General features: G+C 38.8%; 1 long non-coding RNA gene across 1 annotated transcript; it reads right to left on the bottom strand.

Annotated features, from left to right (window-relative positions):
* Positions 1–2,246: 2,246 nt before the first annotated feature.
* On the bottom strand, positions 2,247–6,412 carry LOC103469551 (uncharacterized). Its single transcript, XR_014089170.1, has 2 exons — positions 3,850–6,412; positions 2,247–3,270 (listed from the first exon to the last, which is right to left on the bottom strand). It is a non-coding gene; the product is annotated as an uncharacterized LOC103469551 (long non-coding RNA).
* Positions 6,413–6,908: the final 496 nt, after the last annotated feature.

Here is a 6,908-nt window from a genome sequence, read left to right as displayed (position 1 = left end):
TTCAAAAAAGAGCAGAGCTAGCATCAGAAATTATGTTTTTTATTTATTATTGTAATTCTCAAGAACCTCAAGAAAATTTGCATTACTAGAAAAAGACGCTAATAATGTCATTTATTCACTTAGTCTATTTTTGACTAAGCACACACACACACACGTATGTATGCATGTATATATTCATTTTCGCACGTACCTTCGAATGGTTGAAATATATTACATGAAGTAATCAGAAAGTAGATTAGGCTGCTATCAGTTGGAGTCACTTTAAGCATTTCAGCAGGTCTGTGACTGAACCAGTGCAAACAGAGCGTCTGCACAATGTAGCATGAAATAAAGTAATCTTATCAGGTGATTTCTGCCACATTTGCATGGGGTTTGCTAACAGTGGAACACAATCATGCTATAACATTTTTGCCACATCCACATTTATTCAGCAGTCTGGTTTGCTGGTGATGCATAAGCAAATACTGAATTGGATGTGTGAGAACGTGATGCTAAGTCGTTATTTATCATTATTCATTACACTGGTAATAAATACCAGTGTGTGTGGTGGATATGAGAAGATCCAGCTGTAGGGCAGCAGCAGACTTAAAGCAGCACAACAAAGTTGTACCCTGATTTTGTGACTTGCAAGCTATGTGGGATGGGTTAGCACATCTGGGAACCAGGACACATCAGCAAATCACCATTTCTTCTCAACCATGCCAGGTCAAACAAGCTTTTGGTGGAAAATGTGGAACTTTCTAAAACTTTATATAAATTATGAAGCATACCTTTGGCTCCAATTGGAAATGTAAAGGCTAGTTGATGGACTTTAGCATGGCACAATTAGCACAGACATTAAAACAAAGTACTGTGTAAAAGGCATGGATGTTTTGTAAAGTTTATCCTCATTTCAGACTTTTGCAAATTATACTTTTAGAGTACAGGTCTCTTTGTAACAAATTCTTCATCCTTGGGATGATTCATATGTCCTAGTTTCATTACTGACCCTTGGAACTTACACTGTGAACCCAATAAATTTCATAACATCTACCTTTAGACTACTGGATGCACATGTTGTTCAGAGGTGTTTATTTTGATACCAGCACATGATGAGGATGAATTGTCCCAGAGCCATTTTCAAACCACTGCAAAACAGTCTGAAATAAACAAAGCGTATTCAAAACAACACGCCTTTGAAAATGAAACCCCAGCTCTGGTGAAGAGCCACCATGCCATGGATAATATGAGCCAGGACTAAACGCTGCATGCAGGTTCACCCTGTCTCCTTTCACCTTGTTCTGAAACATTACTCTGTAAACCATTATGTTTCTCTCGCATCTAAAACATCTGAGAATTTCTGTGTTTTCTTAAATATTGTCAAGCATTCTCTCAAATTGCTACAATAGCCATTATTATTATTGTCATCCACATGGCATGTGTGGTTTCCCTCCTCCAGTGTTCTGCAGAGCCGCTGTGCTGACAGGCTGAAGGGTTTTACTGATGCCACGTGCCGCATCATAAACAAAACAAGAAGCCTGAGGGATGATCCTCTCCCAGCTGTTTTTCTGCAGCAACACACACTAAACAGCGATTTGGTTGAATCCTAGATAACTCCATTAATTCCTGAGTAAGTCAGTCTACATGTCATATAGAACCGCACTAATCTCGACCTAGTTTCTTCACTGTTCCCTCTGCTGTTAAGTTTTCTTCATGTTTCTCTCTTTTCTATTTCTTAAATTTATTTTATGATTTTCAGAGTTGACACCAATAAAAGAGCCTGTATTTTTTTCTCTCTCAAACAATGTCCCTGTCTCTTATCTGCCTCAGATACAGGAGACTCTTCAGTAGAGACAGAAGTTCACTGTAAGGCTGACTAATCTTCCCACAGACCGGTTCAGACCAGTCTGAAGTTGAAACTAGCCGTGGCTCTCAGTTCCACATGCAACCTTTACTCACTAAGCACTTTTAAACCTCTCTGAGCTCATAGCGTTTCCTATGAAACCAGTTGATTGATTTCCCGTCAGTCTGCAATAAAGTATATTGCCTCTTTGTCTCTTGGCTGTTATAATAGAAAACATCCACTAAAAATATTTGACCCTCTTTTCTTAGATTTTCATAATCTAAGAAAAAACAGTACTCAAATCTTATAAATATCTAATGTTGGTTTTAAAAAGAAAAAAAGCTTAGTGCCTATGAAACGTGTTCAACCACCTTGGATGCTTTACCCTGTTTTTCCTTTTACAAATCAGTCATGATTAACAAAACATGGTAAAACAACTCACTTTAATATCACAGTCAAATAATATGTAAAGTATGTAACTTTTATAAATGTATTTTTTACATATATTTTTTGTAAAAAAAAAAAAGTTTGGTGTGACAGCATGGTAAGAAACGGGTAATCTGAAAAAATCTGGTTCTTTCTAGTTAGCACTAATCAGAGCCAGGAGGTGGGTCTTAACGCTGTCAATCACCCTTGTGAACAAGCAGGAGTAGAGAATGTTAAGGCTAGTTAGCATGACCATTGATAACGGCGGATAAATGGTTTTCCTGCTACTTTAAAATGTTTCTCCAGCACTAGCTGAGCAGTACATACACAACTGTGATTGACAGTGCTAAGACCCGCCCCCTGGCTCTGATTGGTTGTTTTAGACCAACAGCGATGCATTTCTTCAGATGGCAGACGGCTCAGAAAGGAGATGGAGATTGATCTTTTCACCAATTATCTGTCTCATTTTATACTGTCATGACATGGTGACAGTTTTAAGAAATATGTAAATAACACATATATATATATATATATATATATATAAAGTTATATAATGCAGCTCGTCACCCACTCCTCAAAGCTACTGACCTGATTCAACCGAGTATAAGGATAATTATGTGGAAGTTAAAGTGGTATCTCACGTATTTATTAAACACAGTCCTCATTCGCAAGATATCCTTAACAAATTTTTTTTCGGGAGAATTACTAAATCACAATCCTGCCACTTTATATCAAAGGGCTTGTTTCCTCACATTAGTCTCGCGGCAGATCTTTGGCCAAGTGTCTGTCCTTCCGCAGTCTGTGGTGACCTTGGCCTCCCACCACAATGAACAATGGGTCCCACTGTCAACCTGTTCCAGCACTTTCCTTTACCTGGCACCAGACCAGGTTCATGGGGTCAGTTTGCTTCACTTATATCACAGAGTCAGCGCAGCTGTCCGTTCCGAGCGCTGAAGAAGAGGCTGACATAGAAAGCGGTGGGTACTTGAACCCGGGATGCTCCCTCTGGTGATTCTTGTTAGCTAAAAAATAAGACAGTCAGGTATTACAACAGGAAGTTCAGTTCTCTTACTACAGGGCAATGACCTGATATTTTTACTCTGTTACATCCGTCGGTGCTTTGGAACGGAATCAAAATGTAAAATATTTCAATGCTTATCCATCTACTATTTCCAGGTTTATTGTAGGTGAGACCATGAGACTCATCCAGTTTCCTCTCAAGCAGTTACTGCCTCTAATTTATCCCAACTCTGGAGTCGCTAAAATGCCCTGAGTCACCTGCTTGTTTGGTGGAGCAATGTTATGGTGACACAGCCAGAGTCCTCCATCACTCCACCCACTCACACTGTTATCCTCTACTGTATCGCCATGGAGACAGCTAAGCTGCCAACATAATTTTATCCTCATGCAGATGTGAAGAGCAATTTACCATCTACCCTGCACTCTGCTGAGTCTTCTCAGTAAACATAAATTACTTCAGTGTGTGAGGATTTTGTAGCTTTAGTCTAGTCAGTGAGACTAAACCTTTGAATCGTCAAAAATAATAATTTTATCAAACAGCCGTACAAATATCATGAAAACTTTCAACAGCATTTCCTCACCTTTGTAATTATGAACTGTTGCTCGTCATCAAGTTTTAAAATGACGGAGAAAAACTCTCAAAGAAAAACGGCATATTTATGTCAACAAGGAAGTGTTGAAATGGTTAGGGCAAAACCTCCAAAGAGAAGTTTTTAAAGTTTGTCCACTTTTACCATTCAAACTTGCTTGATCACCAGCAAGTTTGAACCTATCTGTAAAAGTAGATGGTTTGTATTTTTGCTTGTGAGCTTGGAGCTCAGATTGTTTTGGAACTCTGCAAAGAAAGAGAGAGATGTGAGCAGTAACCTTAGAAAAGACTGCTTTAAAACGAGTCCAGAATTCTGTAGCTAGAAAGATGTGTAGCAAAATGAACAAACGGAAAAACAAATGACAACATTCTGTGTTGGAAAAGTTCCTAAATAAATTGTAAAGGTATTGACTGTGTTAGACTCTTTTTGCTTGTAGTTTGTTTGGAATGTTTCCCAGGAGAAAACATCATCTTCAGACTCGCAAGGTTCCACAAGGTGTTTGATGGTTGCTGCTGCCGCTAGTCTGGAGGAGTTGAGTGTGGGAGTGGTTTTCTGTCAGGCAGAAGCTCAGCTGGAGACGGCAGCTCCAAGGAGGGCCTTTGGGTAAACAGGCGATGATTTGTACGAGTAAGCATGTAGCACCCTAGAATGGTTGCCATGGGAAATTCAGCGGTTCCTCAAATATGCAAGAAAGAATCAAAGTAACACTCAAGGTATGTTTTTGATGACGGAATAACATATTAAGCTCAAGAAAGTCAATTTTGTGTATTATAAAGGATAAAATTCATTCCAAATCTGGCCATGCACAATGAAATAAGAAGTAAACTTATCAACCTAAGACTTGTGGTGGTTGTATGAACTGCAAACGTTAATGAAATAAAGTAAAAACATTTAGAAAAAGAACGAGTAGGACAAAAATTCTTTTCTGACAGTTTAAAAAGTCATGGAAGTCTTTCAACAGTCGCCCTGCAGAGTGATGCAACTGATCCGGTTGGGGGGCAAGGACAGGCACAGTTCAGCGTCCTGGTAGGAGAGCATCGTATCGACAGATGGACGCTCGGTTTGGCCTGATAGGCCCTCGCGGTGCAGTCAACCGTGAAGGAGAGCCGGCTAGATTGATCCGGTTAAGAGACGGTGCTCTGCAGCGGCTGGGCGTCCGCAGAGACTCAGCGTTCAGTCATTTAATCTGAGCTGGGAGCAGCAGGCGGCCCATAGAGGGAGGGAAGGAAATCTGAACTGGGCTCTGTGTTAAACTGTTTCATCACATTGTCTGCTGTGGTCCATATTCTCATTGCAGGAAATGTTGAAACAAAGCAGACCACAGAGTAAACAGGAGACGTATTTCTAGAGTTTCTGCAAATATGGCTCAGTTCATTTAAACCAGCATATTTATGTTTCATATTTTGAATATAATAAAATATTTTCTAGGACAGCGGTGTAAAGATTTATTGTCCTGTTGGTTCCATCTCTTGGTTTGTGCAGTATACTTTGAAATGGAAGGAATTAATTTAAGCTTTTTGTTTGTCTTACGTTTAACTATAACCAAACTCTTAGGGCCATAGTAAGAAATAAAAAAAAAATAAAATTATGAGAATAAAGTCAAAATAATTTGGGAATAGTCGTAATATTACCAGAACAGTCATAATATTGAGTAAAGTAGTAATACTGTGACTTTATTCTCAGAATATTGAGTTTATTATATTAACTTTTTTTTGTCTTTGCACGGCCCTCACACTCAGTCAGATAAACCTCTTTATTTGTTTCACTTTTTCTGAAATCTTCTAGAACTTACTGTTTACCTCTGGAGAAATACAGTGGACTTTTAACACAAACACACACACACACACACCGACACACAGTCTTCTGAGACTCCCACCTGCTCCGGATGTCCATCCTTTTCTATGCTGTTCTTACATAAGCCATGTATTCACTGCCAGCAACAGCTTCCAGTAAAATCACTGAGTGAAATGTAAACACTGGCCTGAATAAAGACATGTTTTCTGCCACTGTTGCCACAAAGCTTGCAAGGACTCATTATTCAACATCACTACTCTGCATGCTTCCCTAAAGCCACCCAGTATCCACGTGGGTCACTTAACTCAACTTACCATCACTGAAACAGTTTCTTGTTTCTAGGAATGTTTTTTTTTATTTTTTTCTGAAATATTTGGGTCTGTTAGAAGAAATTGCATGTGAAGAGAAGCAAACGGGAAGTGACTCTCTGAAAACTCCCTGCTCGTCTGTTTAAAAGAAAACAAACACCCTTAAATAAGTAGGTATGTCTGTATCATAGCGGATTTACAGATCTGTCATCACACACACTGAGGGGGTGTTATGAGAGCTTTCCTAACACATTATTTTCTGCTTATATGTTAATTAAATTGAAATTGCACCATACACATGTAGAAATGTTACATTTTGAATTATATGTTGTGTTAAGAACTTGGATGGGTGGGGATGCTTTGTTTGACAAATTTTATATGCAGAGGAAACTTAGCTTTAGGATTCAATATGGCAGAATTAAACTTTAAAATAACATAATTTTTTTTTTTTTACTTACGTTAGACAGTATGGCGTATTTTTGATTAAGAGAAAAACACGTGTCTACAAGACATATGATGTAGTAGGTCTGCCGGGCCAGTTGGTGGTACTGTAACACTGCAAGAGAACGATATAAAAACAAAAAACCCACTGAAAGGTGCAGACAGAGAAAACTACCGGTTAGTGCATTAACTCCAACGATCCCCAGTTTAAAGGTCCAGTATGTAACTTTCATAAAAGCTGTTTTACATATTTAAGTCAAAAAGTCGTGACGATATGAAATGAGATGGATGATCTGTGGGGAAAAAAAAAAAATCTTTTCCACATTCTCTATGAGGTAATGTTGCCTGAAAACTTCCACCACTCCCAATCAGAGCCAAAAGGTAGGTCTTAGCGCTGTCAATGAACCTCGTGTACTTGCTGCTTAATATGCTAATAGCAGAGAAGCAACTTACCATTACAGAAGAACCATTTATCTGCTGTCATCAATGGCTATGCTAACTAGCCTG

The sequence above is a fragment of the Poecilia reticulata genome, chromosome 9, assembly GCF_904066995.2.
Source record: "Poecilia reticulata chromosome 9, P_reticulata-male-v2, whole genome shotgun sequence".
NCBI classification, from domain to species: domain Eukaryota; kingdom Metazoa; phylum Chordata; class Actinopteri; order Cyprinodontiformes; family Poeciliidae; genus Poecilia; species Poecilia reticulata.
The sequence above is the reverse complement of the archived record's forward strand: the minus strand, read 5'-3'. Positions and strand labels throughout refer to the sequence as shown.